Source organism: Buteo buteo, chromosome 6, assembly GCF_964188355.1.
Source record: "Buteo buteo chromosome 6, bButBut1.hap1.1, whole genome shotgun sequence".
In the NCBI taxonomy this organism is placed as follows: Eukaryota; Metazoa; Chordata; class Aves; order Accipitriformes; family Accipitridae; genus Buteo; species Buteo buteo.
This window is the reverse complement of record NC_134176.1, coordinates 24,703,016-24,719,964: the sequence shown is the minus strand read 5'-3', so window position 1 is coordinate 24,719,964 and position 16,949 is coordinate 24,703,016. Positions and strand designations below refer to the sequence as shown.

Genomic DNA, 16,949 nt, shown 5'->3' with positions numbered 1-16,949 from the left:
GAATACCTTCTTGTACTATGCTCATGTAAGTTTATAAACATATTCATAAAATACCTTTCCTAGAGTCTTTACTGCCTTTCCTAGAATCTTTCTGCATTAGCAACCTTTAGTCTGGGAATCCTCTCCATGTTGCTTTAAGGATGCAGTTTTTTAATAATGCTTGCTGGCCTTTGATGGTTTATTTGATTTATGGGTTCTGAGTATTTGTTCTGCCTTAAAATCTCCAATAAGCTGAACTCTGTAGTTAATTGACTTAACCCTTCATGTTCCAGACAAACCTTACAGGCTGAAATCCACATGTTACATAAATGGTAGTAAAAACTACTAACTTGAGCGATGCTTCCCAGAATGTACTTTTTCAGGTGATGTACTTTGGGAAAAAACAGACAAAAACATCTTATAGAGCAAGGCTTGCAATGGGAAGTGCAGGATGAACAGCGTCTGCAACTTGATCTGAACATGCTTTGAGCATCCCGAGTACTTGGGTCTCAAGCTTAGCTCAGTGTAAATCCAAAAATCCTTTTTCTCCGCAAAGAGCTTGAGCCAGACTTCCCCTGGGGGAGAGATATTCTGAATACAACGTTTTAATACTTCCTTTCCTAGTAGGAGACCTGAGGTAGAGACTTGACATGAGGAAAGAGGTGTTAATGATACTTTTCTTAATCTCTTGAAAGCATTGCTTTTGGTTTTCTTTCACTCCTAGACTGGCATGCAGCCCCCTCTTTTCCTATCCGCTTCAGCAGACCTGAGGAGCAGCCTGCTCAGGTACTGTATCTCTCTTTGAAATGTTTGCAAACAAACCCCAAATCATATGATCATCGCCTAGTTTCACAATTTGTTGTGCTTTTTCAGTGGGTGGTTGTCTGAATTCAGAAGTGTTTTCTGGGCACTTGGCCTGACTCTCGGTTTTGCAGCCAAACTGGGTGGAATTCGTAGCCCCTTTGTTCTGGTGTGAAACTTGGCTGGTGCAGCCGAATTTTGCTGTGAGTTCTGGAGCCCATGTTGTGTTTTGACTGGAAGGAATTAGTCTGATTAAGCTGATTCTTTATTCATGCAAACACACAAAATTGCCACAGCTCCTACCAATCAATTACCAGTTTGTTTCTCTGCCCATCACCACTGTGTTAGTGTGCAAGTGATACAGGCTTTGGTCTTTCCTCCCTTGTGTGTCGCTGCCTACAGCAGTGCCCCACTCCTCGGCTTCTACCCCTGCTTTGCGCAGGTAAGAATGACAGTCAAGGGAGAGTGGAGCTTCTCTTCTTCCTTTGCTTTGCTTTTCTTGCTTGCTCTCCCTCTAGCGTGTGCAGGCATGTATAACAACACATCCTTGCTACCATGCCATTAGTTCTGCAGCAGCCACTGGTTTGACCCAGCAAACTCTTTGTCTTGGAGGCCGTGACCCGCCCTGAGATGCTGAGTGGAAAGCAGTACCAAACCTCCCAGGGTGTGTGTGAAAATGGGTACAGCCTTGGAAACCAGCAGCAAAGGCTCTCTCCATTCCCAGCAACGTTTCACCTCCCTTCCTCCCCACAGCAAACAAATTGTATTGACAGACAAAAGCAGGATTATGGTGAGGAGATTTGCAAGACAACAGGATTATGGAAGCTAAAACAAGCAAACATTGGGATTATGTTCGGGAGTGGGCAGGATGGAGCTGGGGGAGGAAGGGGACAGCTCGGGAGCAGTAACTTGGCTGTGGTGCTGGTCTGACAGTGGTGGTGAGGCAGCAGGAAAGAGGATTTAAGGTAATTTAGGACAAAAGCAAGCAAAGTCACTTCTCCCTGTAAACTCCTGTGGGTGGAAACCTAGTAGATTTGCATTACGGTTGTCGATTTTTGCTTTTCGGGAGTCTGGGAACAAAGAGGTAGAGTGGAGAGAGAAGGGGAGGCTGGCCTAAACCTCTGAGTGCTGAAAGCCCCCCTGCTTGCTAGGGCAGGATAGGCACCAGCTGTCAGCTGATTCGAGCTGAGATCAGCTGTGACCTAATTATTGGCCTCTTAAACCTGCATTATTCCTTTCATTTTCCAGCTCATTGACGTTGTATAGAGAGAGGGTGAAAGAAGGTAGAAAAAAGAGTTATTGATAATCCACTTCCTATGTGTCTGCCACTCAGCCAGGGTCATGGCTGGATGGCCTCCATCAAGGAGAATGAGAGTGGGCTTTTAACCCCTTCTGCTCCCCTGTGAGAGGAAGACAGCTTTGTGCATTTGGGGGAATGGAAGCTTAAAACAGTTTGAAATCAAACATTGGTGTGCTCTGGGTCAGAAAGACTTTGTAGTTATTGTTGCTCTGAGGAGAGAGGAAGTGAGCAGTTGGTAACCTATGAAAGGAAAGAATGAACAGAAAATACTCATTGCCCCCATTAGCACATGGGCAGGTAGAGGCATGCCTAATGGGTTTATAATCCTATTGGTTGGGAAGGCGTTATGTGTGTGCATTTTGCAGTAATCAGTAGGCAAAGCACTTGCACCATAGACGTGTTTTGGCCTTTTTGAGGTTGACATGGGTGTATGAGAGTGCTTTGCTTGGGCAGGAGGAAGGTACCAACCCAGTTAGAGTGACCTTGGATACAAATAACATACCAGCTCACAACCTTTCAGTGTATCTGGCTGCTGGTGACAGCAGCTCGGCAGCCTTGCTTTACTCGTCTAGGATGTGATGCCCACTGTTAGAACCTGCCTTGTGAGTAGTTAAAACAATCAGTTGGAAGAACTGGAAAAGATCCAGTACTGGTGGCTAAGATGGTATCAGGCTTGGTGTGTGGCACAGCATGCTGGGAGCTGAAGAACAGCAAGGCTCTGCTTTCTGGCTATGGCAGCAGGGCCTGGGGAAGGCAAATGTCATGGCTCCAGCAGGTCAGTGCAGAAGGAAAGAGGCAGATAGTGAGGGATGAACAGATTGTGCAAAACTATCAATTTTTCCATACAAATCCACCTTCCAACTGCCAAATCTCTGCGCATCTTCCTCCAATAACTGATAATACCCACCAATCAAATGACCTTCTTGGTGATGAAAGCGTCCATCTCCTGTTCACTGATTTGTCACCAACCCAATCTTTCAGGCTTTTAAACCCTCCTGCCATGCTTGCTAGTTAGCATATGTTCTCTAAGTCTGTACTTGCCAAGATCCACTGACAAATGCCTGTTGCTGCTTTATTCAGCAATATAGGTGCCCTGCACTTTCTGCTGTTTCTGACATTCCAACCTGCTGCTAAAGAAGGAAGGGTTGGGAGACTGAGCGAGGAGAACTCCCCTATTGTATTATACTCTCTAATCAAGCCAAATTGTTGAGACTGGCTGTAAATTGCTGGGATAATTGACCTTCAGTCTTTTGAAATACACTTCTGGGAGTGAAATACATTTTACTTTCTTTTTTTTTTCGTGTTTGAAGCCTCTTTCAGCCTTTCCAAAGCATCTTCTGACAAATTTTAATCAATAACCTAGTCAGTGGTAAGCCTGAGTCTATCACATCTATTACCTTGATGGCAGTGGTATTGGAAGCCCTTATTCCTTCGCTTTCGACATCAAAGTTAGCAGCATGGAAGGAAAGAAAAAAAAACCAAACAAACCAGAGAGATTAGAGTTAAAGTTAAATTGGGATGGTTTTAAAAAGTAAGCACTTTCAAGCCCAATCCAATCTATTACAGTTATTTATTATTGACCAAGTACTCATTGCATGTTCAGGGCTGTATGATAGGCACAGCAGCTACAGCCACTACGTCTGGAGCCTCAGCTTTTAGGTTAGAGTTACACACTAAGTCAGGAGTGTGCAGCGTGTGCTCAAGCTGCAAATGTCAGGTACTAACCGCCTGGGAGGAAGCCCATGGCATCAACATTTTTTTTTCTGTCAATATATATGCACCATTCTTTACTGTGGCCCTTTTTTGGTATTTCTGTTGTGACTGTTCCTTATTGCTCCTGCCTTAATGAAAGGTGTAAATCTCTTGATAAAGTAGCCTGCATACCTAGGATTTCCTAACAGAAATGATTTAGAAAAACAAAAATAATGAAAGGCCCTTGCATAAGGTATGTGGTGGGAGATGTATGGTCTCATTGCTTATGTATTGAACAGGAATTAGAGCAGTTAGTATCTATTCCTGAGCTTTTTATTATTAACTAGCATTTTTTGTTTGTAACAGCAAAGGCAACAGTGGTGTTGCTTATCTTCCTTGGGATGTTTGTAAACTAATGATTCTGACACTAAATGGTTGTAGGACCGTAGCCAAGTTAGTTGCCATCCCTGTGCCTCATTTTCATGGATAATGGTTTATAAAACTGGATTAAGCTTATAGTGTTTAAGTGCTACGAGATCTTTGGAGTATGCACCTTGTTAATTCTTCTTGGCTGTAAGATATGTTGAGGAATAATCTAGTAGATCCAGACTGTGGAGCAACTGATTTACATTTTGTGATTTACACTTTTTTGGACTTATATGAATTATTTCCTTACATGAAGAAAGGAAAGTGAGGATAATGATGCTGCTAAAAAGCATTCTGAGATTCCTAAATGAAAGATGCAGCATAAGTGCCAGATGGTAGTGTTGTTGTAACACATGCTGGAGAAATGGGCAGCCCTGAGTGAGTTCATCATGTCTTGCTGGGTAAGCCAATACGTTGTGATACGGGGAACAGTGTTGCACAGTTGGAAATACTTGCATGGCCCTCATGGAGCCAGCCAGCCAGACTGGTAATGTGTGAGATGGACCCCCTCAAGAAGGAGACTGGCCTGTGAATGCAGACTGAAATGAGATTTGGCCGTGATAGCCTCAACCTACAGCATGAGCCTATAGATATTCCTGGTGGTACCCCAGGGTGAGGAGAAGGCTTTGAAGCAGGGTGTAGCAGTTACAGCTTGTAAGGCTGCAGTGCGTGGTCCTGGTCCTAAAGCAGTGCAGTGCCCTAAAGGGTAAACTGTTTGCATAACAAGTTGTCTCCTGAGTCTGTTGCATTGAAGGTGCTATTTATCACCCCCAGCTGCAAGCAGCAACCACCTCTGATGATGCCTCAGGCCAATCTGTACATTTATAAAGCACATTAATAAATCATCATAAAAATAAAACACATTTATTGCCATTAAAAATTTACATGGAACATTTGTCATCTGTAAGCCCCTTTCTGTCCTCCTCCTTATCCTCTCATCACCACTGACATGGATAAGACATCAGAGATATGGATCTGGGAGAAAGGGGATGTAGAACAGGTACGGACTACAGGGATCCGTTCAGGCAGTAGCCCAGACTGATGCCCCAGTTTGCCAGTTCATCCATGTGATAGGCATGGGATAGTTGATTACCAGCATCTTGTGGTCAGGGACCCTGCACGAATCCCAGGAGTTTGTGAAAGCCAGAGGGCATGGGCCAGGGCACCAGCACCCTCATGTTTCCATTTTAGAGGGTACTGGGACAGAAGCAGGTAATGAGACTGTTGTGGCTGCCCTGGGGAGAAGCTGGGGCAGCTGAAACACTGCAGCATTTCTGCTTCTGAGCTACTGCAAAGACTGTGCCTGCCAAGCTGCGGGGTTAGCTTAGCAGAGGATGATGCAGGCCTGCTTCTGGGTGGGCCTGCCACCTTGAGAGCAGGATGACATTTGGCTGGTAGGGTTGCTCGTCCACACAGCTGTGCTTCCAGGTCTTTTGCCACAGCCTGCATGCTGTCACGTTCACGCCAGGACCTGCAGGGCTGCCATTTGCTGTGATAACTCCCTCAGCAGCCCTGGGTTGCTGCGTTGGGTGCAGGCATTCTCAGCGTGCTGTCTAGGCGTGTGATGTTGTAGGGACTGGGTGTTTCTGAAGTGCTGTGTGACCTTTGATAGGCACTGGATTGCTTTCTGGGTTGCTGGACTCTTAAAACTGCAGGCCTTGAGAGAGGTCAGAGACCATGTCTGAGGTGTGACTTCCCACTCGACTGGAAAAGAAGGCAAGAGAGCTCATTGCCTGACATTTCCAGCTGGATTTTTAGCTGGTTCTGAGCCTGGTAACTTAAACTAATGGTTCCTTCTTAGCTTTTGAGGCTGCGACTGGCATAGCAAAGGTTTAGCACTGGCTTTAACAGCAGTCTCTCATTTGTTTTCTCATACTGTTGTTGTTTTATGAGGGAAGCCGACTGGGAGTTACAAGTCTCCCAAAGAGTCCAGCTGTGATTTATGAATTGGCCATCAACAGTTATTATGCCAGCCACTGCATGCATCCATTCTAATAAATTTCCTGCATCTTCCTTAGCAGCTTGTTTTACTCCCGTTTATTGATACCATGGTCTTAACAAAAGCAGCACATCAATTACAGTAATTGCATTCAGTGCTGCTGGAGATGTGGTCTGAGGACAGGTTGTGGAGCCTGGGTGGGGGATTAAGGGCTATTGAGAGGAGCTAGGGAAAGGAGAGCAGAGGTGAAGTTGATGCCCAGGTAGATTTCCCTTAATGCTTTGTATTCCTTTAATTTGAACGTCTTTCTAAGAAAGAGAAGGAGGTGAGATCATTGCAAATGTGGCCCAAATCAACCTTGCTTGCTGGGCTATATTAGTTGCATATTATTTTCAAATATGAGCTATTAATCAGGGCTTTTTACAGTTTCTAATTGCCTTTTTTCCTGTTTTGTTTTAAAAAGGTTTTTAGTGATTGAAGCAGTGAATATGGATTTGATGGACAGACTATTCAGTGGATAAGGAACTGGCTGGATGACCACATCCAAAGACTTGCAGTCAATGTCTCAATGTCCAAGTGGAGATCAGTAACAAGTGGTGTCCCTCAGGGGTCTGTATTGGGACCGGTACTGTTCAATAGCTTTATTAATGATGTAGCCAATTTGCAGATAACACCAAGCTGAGTGGTGCAGTTGATTTGCTAGAGGGAAAGGAATGCCATCCAGGGGGACTTTGATAGGCTTGAGGAATGGGCCCATGTGAACCTCATGAGGTTCAGCAAGGCCAAGTGCAAGCTCCTGCGTCTGGGTCAAGGCACTCCCCAGTGTCAGTACAGACTGGGGGGGGTGTGAATGGACTGACAGCTGCCCTGCAGAGAAGGACTTGGGGATATTAGTAGATGAAAAATTGGACATGAACCAGCAATGTGCGTCTGCAGCCCAGAAAGTCAATCTTATCCCAGGCTGCATAAAGAGAAGTGTGGCCAGCAGGTCGAGGGAGGTGATTCTCCTCATCAATTCTGCTCTTGTGAGACCACACCTGGAGTACTGCGTTCAGCTCTGGGGTCCCCAGTACAAGACAGACATGGATCTGTTAGAGCAGGTCCAGAGGAGAGCCATGAAAATGGTCAGAAGGCTGGAACACCTCTCCTATGAAGAAAGGCTGAGAGAGTTGGGGTTCTTCATCTTGGAGAAAAGAAGGAGAACTTATTGTGGCCTTTCAAATACTCAAAAGGGGGCTTATAAGAAAGATGGAGAGAGAATTTTTACCAGGGCCTGTAGTGACAGGACAAGGGGTAACAGTTTTAAACTAAAAGAGGCTAGATTTAGATTAGATATAAGGAAGAAATTTTTTACAATAAAGGTGGTGAGATATTGGAACAGGTTGCCCAGAGAAGTTGTGGATACCCCATCACTGGAAGTGTTCAAGGCCAGGTTGGATGGGGCTTTGAGCAACCTGGTCTATTGGAAGATCATAGAATTGTTTAGGTTGGAAAAGACCTTTAAGATCATCGAGTCCAACCATCAACCCACCACCACCATGCCCACTAAACCACGTCCTGAAGTGCCTCATCTACGCACTTTTTGAGCACCTCCAGGGATGGAGACTCCATCACTTCCCTGGGCAGCCTGTTCCAATGCCTGACAAAGATGTCCCTGCCCATGGCAGGGGGGTTTGCCTAGATGATCTTTAAAGGTCCCTTCCAACACAAACCTTTCTATCATTCTATGATAATTGAGGAGCAGGTCACCTGGCTTTCTATTTCTGGTTCAGGAAAGGATTTTGTGCATTAGTGTTTAAAGCACAGGATTTGGACATACAGCTGCTGGTTCTGCCACTGGGTCACTTTGATTTCAAAGCAAGTCCCGTAACCTGTTGCTCAGTTTCCTCACATGTAAGTGGGGTACAGCTGGTATTCATCAACTTCATAGAGCCTATTGAGATTTCTTGGTTGATGGTGATGAAATTCTAGTCTCTGTGCTACTTAAGTTTTCAAACAGGATAAAGTTTTATGAAACATGTGCCTTTCTGTATGACATCTCTAGGTGGAATGGCTAAAATGTCCATATCCTGTATCGCTGGTGTGGAATGACTGTTAGGATTTGTGTGTCCCTATCTGGCATTTGATACCATATTTTCAGAAGATAGTTGTGTGTCTACATTAGGGATTTTTTTTCAGATGAAGAAGTGTATATAACTATTTATACATAGATTATTATGTATTGCTCTGTGTTCTCTACAGCCCAAATGGAGTTTTGTTTGCCTTCCTAAAGTAGGAGCTTTGCTTCATGTATGCGAGTTATTTCTTACTTATTTCTTTTAATGGTAGATGCTACAGGATTCTTTCCAGAAAGATATGGCTGTGCTGATGGGCTTGCCACCCTGTACTTGATGTTTCGTCCAGTTTGCTGCTTGATCAGAAGTGTTGCAGATATAATTTGAGATGTATCGGCATGTTTTTTGCTACTGGGCTCTCTGTCTTCTGAACCAGGCGTCTTGTCCTATCAAAGTTGCTTTTAACTATAGACGTGATTCCAGGTTGGATTTGTCACTTCTTTCTTTCATTAGTCATTATGACAAATCACAAACATACCAGCACAGCACTGTTTGCACGTTGATGTCAAGCTGTGCATTTAGGATTCCAGCTTGTATGTCTATGAGCTTGGTTTTACTTTACACTTTTTCTGTGCTGCCTTATATTACTGCCTTCCCTTGTATACAGTATAGTAGTTTCCGTGTGCTTTCTTGTTGGTTATTTATCTTCTGTCACTCATCTGTCATGCGTTTCTTCATTACTTTATCCATGTGCTAAGCACGCACAAATGCTCCAGTTAGCTTTGCATGTTTGGTTTATGTATTAAGCAGTTTCTTCAAAGGCCATATCTGAACACTTTCTAGTCTGTGTATCCTTACTGTATGACAGCCTTATGTTGGCTGACAGAAGTCAGACTGCTGCAGTTCCTGTTTCCTTAGCCCTGAACTGTTGCTCATTTCAGTCACAACTTCCAGCATCCCATCTTTCAGTCACAACTTCTAGCATCCCATCTTTCATCTGTAAGAGCTAACTGCTTTTCCCAGATCCCTGTGCATATTACCTAGCACTCAGTTATATCAAAGTTAAATTACAGCTGAGATAAGTTTGCTATAGCACTGAGTGTAGTGTTGCACAGTCCCTCTGGTAGATCTGTGTGCAGAAGTCAAGCATGGAATAACAGAAGGCCGCAAACAGGATTCTCATTCTCTAGTGGAGATGTGAGAAGGTGGAGGACTATAGAAGCATGAGATGCTATGGGAAGTTAAAAACGTTACACATTTATATACTTATTTATGACTACGCGTACGTGCATACAAAATTCTTGTTGATACTAAGATTGTGAAAACCTTTGGTCTGGATTAGCCCTGCTATACAGTGAGTCTAAATACTCTTTGTTTTGCAGTGATACTGTTATTCCTCCAGGTGACTGAATTAATAGTGCTCACCATAATATTCCTTTGTGGATTAGACCCCCAGCACTACAACCACAGCCTTTCTACTTTTATTCTTTATTCCTGGATTTATTCCCAGTTTTGTCTATGAAATGATCATTTAGTACATGAGCAATATGCTGATTTCCCCTTACGGTTATTGCATTTTCTGTTCATAAATCAGGAATTAATTTGTCTTTTTTGGGTCCCTTGGTGCCTTTCTGCTTAATAGCCAAGTATATTTGGTCTGTGTAATCTAATGAAAAATAAGAATAGTAGATAGTGAAAAATGATGTCCCCAGCAATCTCTCATCCCCCTCAGAACCTGGGGGATCCTCTTTTTCTCCTTTTTCCATCCTGGAAACCCACTTGCATCTGTCACTTGCTGATAAGAGACTCCTGTGCTGTTTGGTAGTTAAGAGATAGGCCAGTGCTGGAGGGGAGGAGGAGGGGTTAGTTGTCAGTCACCTGGGATCCATCTGCAGCCCTGCCACTAAATTGTTCTGTGACCTTCACCACCTTGCATAGCAGAATAATTGAAATCAGATATAAAATAACTCTAACCAATGCAGTCAGTCCGTTTCACTGCCAGTTCAATTCCACATTGCTGTGCTGTAATGCATATGCATTTTGCTTTGTTAAGTTTGAAATGTCTTAAGTGCTTTTCTTTTTGTGGAGCCTAGTAGAAGTCTGTGTTGGGAAGATTACAGCAAACGTGTACTGCAAGAGCCGTGTAAAGGGCATGGTTCTTTCATCTCCAGTACTGTTTGTTTTGGAGACTACCAGCCAGAGATGCTCCTGCTGCATGAAGCACGTTCTTTTCTCTCCCTTGAGCAAAGCAACTCTCTGTGCCGCATTCGCGTTCCTGGCTGATCCAGGGCACAGAAAGCTAGTGGCTAGATTCTGAGCTTATTTTCATGGGTCTTGCTCCTTTACCCTCACTGTTGTTACTTTAGAGAGAAGAATTCAGCCCCAGAACTGTAAATCCTGGATGGTCTCCAGCAAGGTAGGGCAGAGAAAAAAAATTCTGAAGTTTGAAGCTTCTCAGGGGAGCAGTTCTCTTCAGGAAGCTGAAGGAAAGTACGTAGCTGCACAAAGAGGGAATGCATCCAGCACCAGGTTGCTCAGGAATGGTGATGGTAAGTGTGGTTTGGGACACAAATGCTGGAATTGCTGGCAGGTAAATCCCCAAGCACAGCTACTGAAGGCAACAGCTCTGTGAAAAACTCATTGCTGTTGTCCTCACTTTTGCAAGGGTTTTCCCTCCTCTTGAAAATATTCAGTCCTTTGGAGAAATATTTTTTTTGCAGGAGGGTGAAAGATGGGGAGAGACCTCCTGACTCTTTCCTGCTGGGTTCCTGTGCTAATACACAAGCCCTGGCAGATGAAAGGCCAGCAGGGATTCTTTTTGTGTGTGAGGCTGTGTTTGCCAGAGAACATTTAGTGCTGGGAATGCAGGGCTGGTTTCTGTGTTTCTGGGGCATGTTTGACATTTGTCTCTTGCTGTGTCATCTCCAGTCCCTTTTAGAGGGCTTTGAATTTGCCAGTTCGTAGAGCGCCTGGTGGGCTACAGTAGCCTAATGGTTAACCCTGCAGTGGTCTGGGTTGTCCTTGCTAGCTAGAGGGGAAGAAAAAACAATAGCCTAAAACGTTAGGAAACAGTTGTGAAATTCCCATTCAAGCAGGCTTCCCCCTGTGTCTCTGAGCCTCTCTAAATCCTCAGAAGTCGTGTCTCACGCACTGACTACTTTCCCCCAGAACAGGCAGCTGTTGCAGCCTTGTCTGCACTGTGATGGGGACTGGGGAGGGGGTGAAAGGAGAAGACGGCACAAGAACAGCGCCATGTTTTCCCCTCTTGCTGGAGGGCATTATTGTCTAATAGGCAGTTTAGTCAGATGTTTGCTAGATGAGAGTCGGGGGACCTTGCCATCTCTAGGGAGAGTTCATGCAAAGCTGGAGACTATAAAAATGCCCCTGAGCAAGTGAGTTTCTAGAGATAACACTGTCACTTCTACTGGGAAATTAAAAATTAAAAGGGAGGTAAATTATGCTTCTTAAATACACTCTGCTATTTGTCCCTCTCAGCCGTATAGGCAATTTAAAGAGAAAATACTAAAATACAAAAGCTACCCAAAGAGCCTTTCACAACATTTGTTTAAGGTCTGTATTTCACTAGTTGTGGACACCTGTCCTTTGTTCCTGGTTCATTCAGTTGTTGATCTATTTTCTGTAGTAGTTCAAGATATTGTTTTTGCCTTAGCATGAAAGGATAAGGCAATATATCCAGCACTTATATCCATGTTGGGGGGGTAAACATAGTTGTTTCTTTAATACAAACTCAGTGCTATCTTTTCAGTGTGGAAGCTGCAATAAGTGGACAGAATGATATACCTCCACGATTTTAGATGTATTCTACACTTTAAACTCAGAACATGATTTTCGAACTAATATTTATAGTTAGCATTAGGTAGCCCTGGTAAGCCCCAGCTACCTGGCAACTTGTGAATCTGGACTTCTGAAATGCAAGTCTGATTAAGTCAGTCTTTGCATTAGGTATTGCACATGTAGGTTGCAAGTTGCATGATCTGTCTTGAAGCAATGAAGCTCAGAGCAGTTTTCAAACTAGTACGTATTTGGAAATTATTAAACATGCATATATTATGTACAGGAAAGGCCTCAGTACATTTAAGGAGACAAGAGAACTGGAAACTGATTGGGTTTAAAAATACGGTAGTATTCGTTTAGGAAAAGTTCATAGGTTTGTAAGTGTCCTGGACAGTAAGGAAATGCCCCATACAGAGAAAAAAAATGTAACGATCATATTGTATGAGTGAATTGTTGGTAGAAATGCACTGTTGTAATAGAGCCCTCAAGTTTCCCTGCTGCAGCAGGTGTCTGGAGTGAAGTCCCCTTTGCTGGTGTGATATGCTGGATGGGAGGCTGGCTTGGGCTGCCTTAGGTGTGATGGCCCAGGTCAGGGGAGTAGGGAGGGGGGTGTTGAGTGCTGCAGGGTGGTCAGATTGCTGGGGGGAGTACTGGGTGGGTCATCTGAGGTGTGCTGGCTGGGCTGGGGGGGGGGGAAGCTCCAAGACTGTAGACCAGGGTCAGAGTGCCTGAACTGTGTGGGGATGCAGCAATGGGATGGTGGGCGACTGCTTCATTTCTAGGATCCATGCCAAATGAAGGAAGGGTGTCTGTGCCCTGCGTGGGGTTGGTTGATGAACTCTGTGTTTGAATCAAGACGCATTTGCAGAGCTGCATGCAGGAAGCATCCTGACTGCTTGTTGCCTGCAATCACCTTACTTAATGTTAGGAGTTGCTTGGTTTTGTGAGTGATATAGAAGCTCCCCCATATACACTGTGTGATGTTTTTCAGGTCTCAGACTGAGCCTCTTTTCCAACTTACAACTATTTCTCAGGCAATAACAATTTTATGCTGCAGGAGTATGACAACGAGGATAATCCCAGTTGGGCACCATCTTGTGTGGTGACAGTGACCAAGCATGTCAGCTTGGAGAGGATCGGGGAGACACCGAGCTGTTCCTCTCGCTCCAGCCCAGCTCCCTGTCCTCTTTCAGCAGTGCATGGGCTGCTGCTGTCTCACAGCCTCTCTTACATAGGACAACACAATTATCTCATGCTTACAGCCTTACTCACAGGATCTTTAATTTGCTGGCAGAGAAAGTGCTGATGCTGCAGGTTGATTATCTTTTATGTGGCAGGAGGAAAATACCTTCTTTAAATAAGCAACTATTTTTGTTATAAACAAACCTGTTGTGCTCAATCAAGTAATGCTGTCACTAAATACCTGGACTAGTTACCTGCTAGAGGCAAAGTGTTGGCCACAGGGATAGGGTAGCAGGATTCAGGGGTACTAGTGGGTGAGAAGATTTTCCAGCATTTTAAGTGGTAATGCCTTAAAGTATCTTGTGTCCAACCTTAAAAGAATTTAGCCTAACTGGCTTAGTGGTCTCTTCTGACTCCAAGAGCTATACATCCTGTCCTTGCTGCACTCTGACAACATAATGTTATGTCACCAGTAATGAACTGGAGTATTTCAAAGTCTGAGTGTCACTGCTAGAGAAGGCAGTTATGTCATTATCCCCATTTTGAAAGTACGACATAAGAGTTGAGATGACATGGCGAGGGTTTTGGGGTAGCTGTGAGACATGGGACACAGTCCAGACCTCCTTGTTCCCAGGCATTTAGGGCCTTTTTTTTTTTTTTTTTTTTTTTGTGCTCTTCTGATGATAACTTAAAAATCATCCATGGCAGCAGGTGGCAAAATTGTTCTTTTCAGTCTTGATGCAAGGAGGATTGGTGAATAGGCTGTCACTGTTGTATGACTGGGAGGTGCAATAACAGTGTACAACAGGCTTTAAGTTGTGAGTGTGTGTTCTGTGAGGTGTATGACTATACCTAACCCTATGTCTAAATTAATTTCTCTTTTCTGCCTCAGAAGAAAGTTGTTACCATAAACATGATCATACCTAGCTTGAAAAATCACCATTACACAGAGTAGATAGAGAGTTCACACCTCTGATGGTGCTGTGTGAAACTGGCCCTACCTGGCTGCAAGGGAGAGGGAGGAAGAAGTAAGGCTCATATCCATGAAGTAATGTGTCATCTTACTGCTACCACATGTTGGAAGTCCCAAAGAGGCCCATGAAAGCTAGGCGCCTAAGCATCTATGTAGAAATTTGGGCCAAGATCTGCAAATTCCCTAGGTGCAAAAGTTGTGTTTCTTTCTGGTTTTAGCAGCCCTTTCTACACTGATTTTGGTAGATTACTCTCAGCTAGCACTGAACTGTGTGTAATATGCTATTTTTTAATGTTGAGATCAGTCATGGTGGGACTTGGCTTGCCTAATACTTATGGAGAAGATTATTTGATTTAAAAAAAAGTTTGGAAAGATCGTCCTGGGTGTTTTTGTTTAAGAGAAAGGAAAAATAAATAGAATGAACAAAACATTAGAAAATATCTTATCTTGTTTATAAGCAAATAAACATAATGGCAGAACACTGTGAGTAGAAAAGTAGTTTCTTTCGATCTCCCAGCTCCATAATCTGAGGACAATGGAGGACTTCAGAGAAGAAACAAAAGTATCTTGTGCTAGTAAACATGAATAGCAGTATGGGTAAATGGTTAAAATACAAGACTGGAGCTAGAGAAAAAGTTCTCATTTTTGTTCCATTGCAGATATATGGTATGACCTTGGGGAAACCCACTGTCACGTCATGTGCCTCAACTTCCCAGTCTCTAAAGAAGGGTGTTTGCTTGAGTGGAACAAAAGCAAAATTTTGTGACACTTCGCTTGTTTATGTTTGTAAATTATTTTGAAGTAATGGGATGGAAAGCTTATGAAAGCAGAGAGTTTTATTTATAAAATAAGGGGGGAAAGTATTTTTTAAAAATATGTGGAGTTAACCTGTGTAACTCATTGTGGAAGGATGCTATTAGACCACAATTTGTTACAGAACTGTCACAAGCTTTAGCAATGCGTGGTGACTATATGCGTACGTGGCAGCTTTGGTCATAGAAAGTTAATTTTAGGTCCTGACAGGCATGAGGCAGTTACATTACATTTACGATTAAATCCAGTACATTTTATCTCTGTGTCTGTAAGAAATGGTCAATATCAAACAGGTTAGTCTGGGGAGAATGATGAAGCATTGATCTTTTGGGCCTTATCAGATATGGAGACTAAAGTTGGGTGGGATGGAAGGGTTTCTTTATTGATGAACAACAACAAAGGTTTGTCTGTATTTCTGCTATGACCAAGACAGATCAACTCTTCTCTGTTCGAATCAGAAAGGTAAAAATCTTACCTGAAACAAGCATCTGAAAATTTAGTGCGGGGCAACCTTCCACTAAATGGGGCCAGACTGGGGAAGGATTTTGATGGAAGGAGCACGTGGACTATCCAAGTGCTTTGTTCTTTGCTCAGTGCTGCTAGATCAGGGCCTTTCATGTCTTTGCTTGTTTATTTTAGTGTATGAAACGCTAAACGTTCCTTTCCTATGTTAGTATTGCCCTCTAATGGATGAAATCAAAACTGCCCACCTGTGTTGGAAACCTGAGGTTGCTAGCAGGTAAGGCATCATCTCCTTTCACTCTTCTTTTGGCCCTTGGGCTGACAGAGCAGGGAGATCAGAAGCCAACCCCACCATTGACCGGAGTGATGGCTGGCCAGGGTATCCAGATTTGAGCTCCTAAATGGCTGCACGTTTGTTGCTGTACAACCAACATATTTCCTGAGTGTTGGCAGCTCAGGCAATGTGAGGAGTTGTACTTGTTTCTCAAGGGTAACATTCTGTTGTGCAGTGAGGAGAGCAACTTACAGCTGGTTAGAGCAAGATTTGGCAAGTGGGGTTGCTTGGGCTTAGTCAGAGGCTTAGAATGAAACAGGTCCTCAGTGGCCAAGTTTGAAAAATGAGAGCTGCTGAGAGCAGTGCAAACTGATGAGTCTCCTGAATGTTATCTTCTACAGCAGCCTTGCTTTTGGGACCTTGTCAGAGACTTTAGGGTGAGATGTCTCAATCCCTTGGAAGAGCTAACACTGGGCTTACGTAGCTTAAATGTGAGTTGCTGCATGGATGAGCGCTCCTAACTCATCACTAGCCTAGTGCAAGATCTGAAAAACCCCCACATCTCTGGTGCTGGGATGAGCCGGTTTTGCATGCAGACCAAACCCAAGTGTTGCAGTCCACCGTGTGGAAGCAACAAACTCATTCTGGCCTGAGGGGCTTGGAGCTTCCAGAAAAGACAGAAAGGAGACATAGGGGAACAGCACCTCCACAGAGTTCAACCTAGAAAGCTGTCCAAGATTAACCACAACTTGCAGGTTAAAGTCTGTATTCCCAAATTCTAGGATATATATTTTTGCAAACATGCACATTTGGTATTTTATCTCTTGGAAATCTGCCTTGTAGGTGTCCAGTGGGCCTGATGGCTTGCTTTGCTTGTCACAGCCCATAGCTGTAAGGGGTGAGGAACAAGGGAGGAGTCCAGAGAAAGAGACAGAGGCTGAGTGTATTCAGTGAAAAGCAGAGTGACATACATCTCTGTACACAGTGAAAGCTCATCATGGTCCCTTAGTGAATGTACTTGCTGTGGCCAAGTTTCTTTTTCTGATGTTTCAGTTGTAGGAGCCTCAGTACTCAGACCTATGTGCTGTGCAGGCTGTTTGGTTTTGCTGCAGGAAATAGTACAGAAAAGCTTTGCATCACTGCGTGCTAGCGTTTGTGCGAGGAATCTGTACAGAGTTTCTCAGAGTGCCTCTGTGGGCAGCATCCATAGTATCTATGTTTAGCAAACTGCTCTGTCTGCTCACTGCTGGCCAAACACC

General features: G+C 43.9%; 1 protein-coding gene across 21 annotated transcripts in view; it reads left to right on the top strand.

Annotated features, from left to right (window-relative positions):
* NRXN3 (neurexin 3) overlaps positions 1–16,949 on the top strand; it is a 1,032,385-nt gene that overhangs the window by 185,883 nt on the left and 829,553 nt on the right. The window contains exon 1 of one of the 21 annotated variants that reach the window (XM_075030064.1): positions 702–765. The exons of the other annotated variants lie outside the window; for them this stretch is intronic. The gene's annotated coding sequence lies outside the window, so the exon portion shown is untranslated. Of the gene's footprint in view, positions 1–701; positions 766–16,949 lie in introns of those variants that run through there. 21 annotated transcript variants of the gene reach the window in all.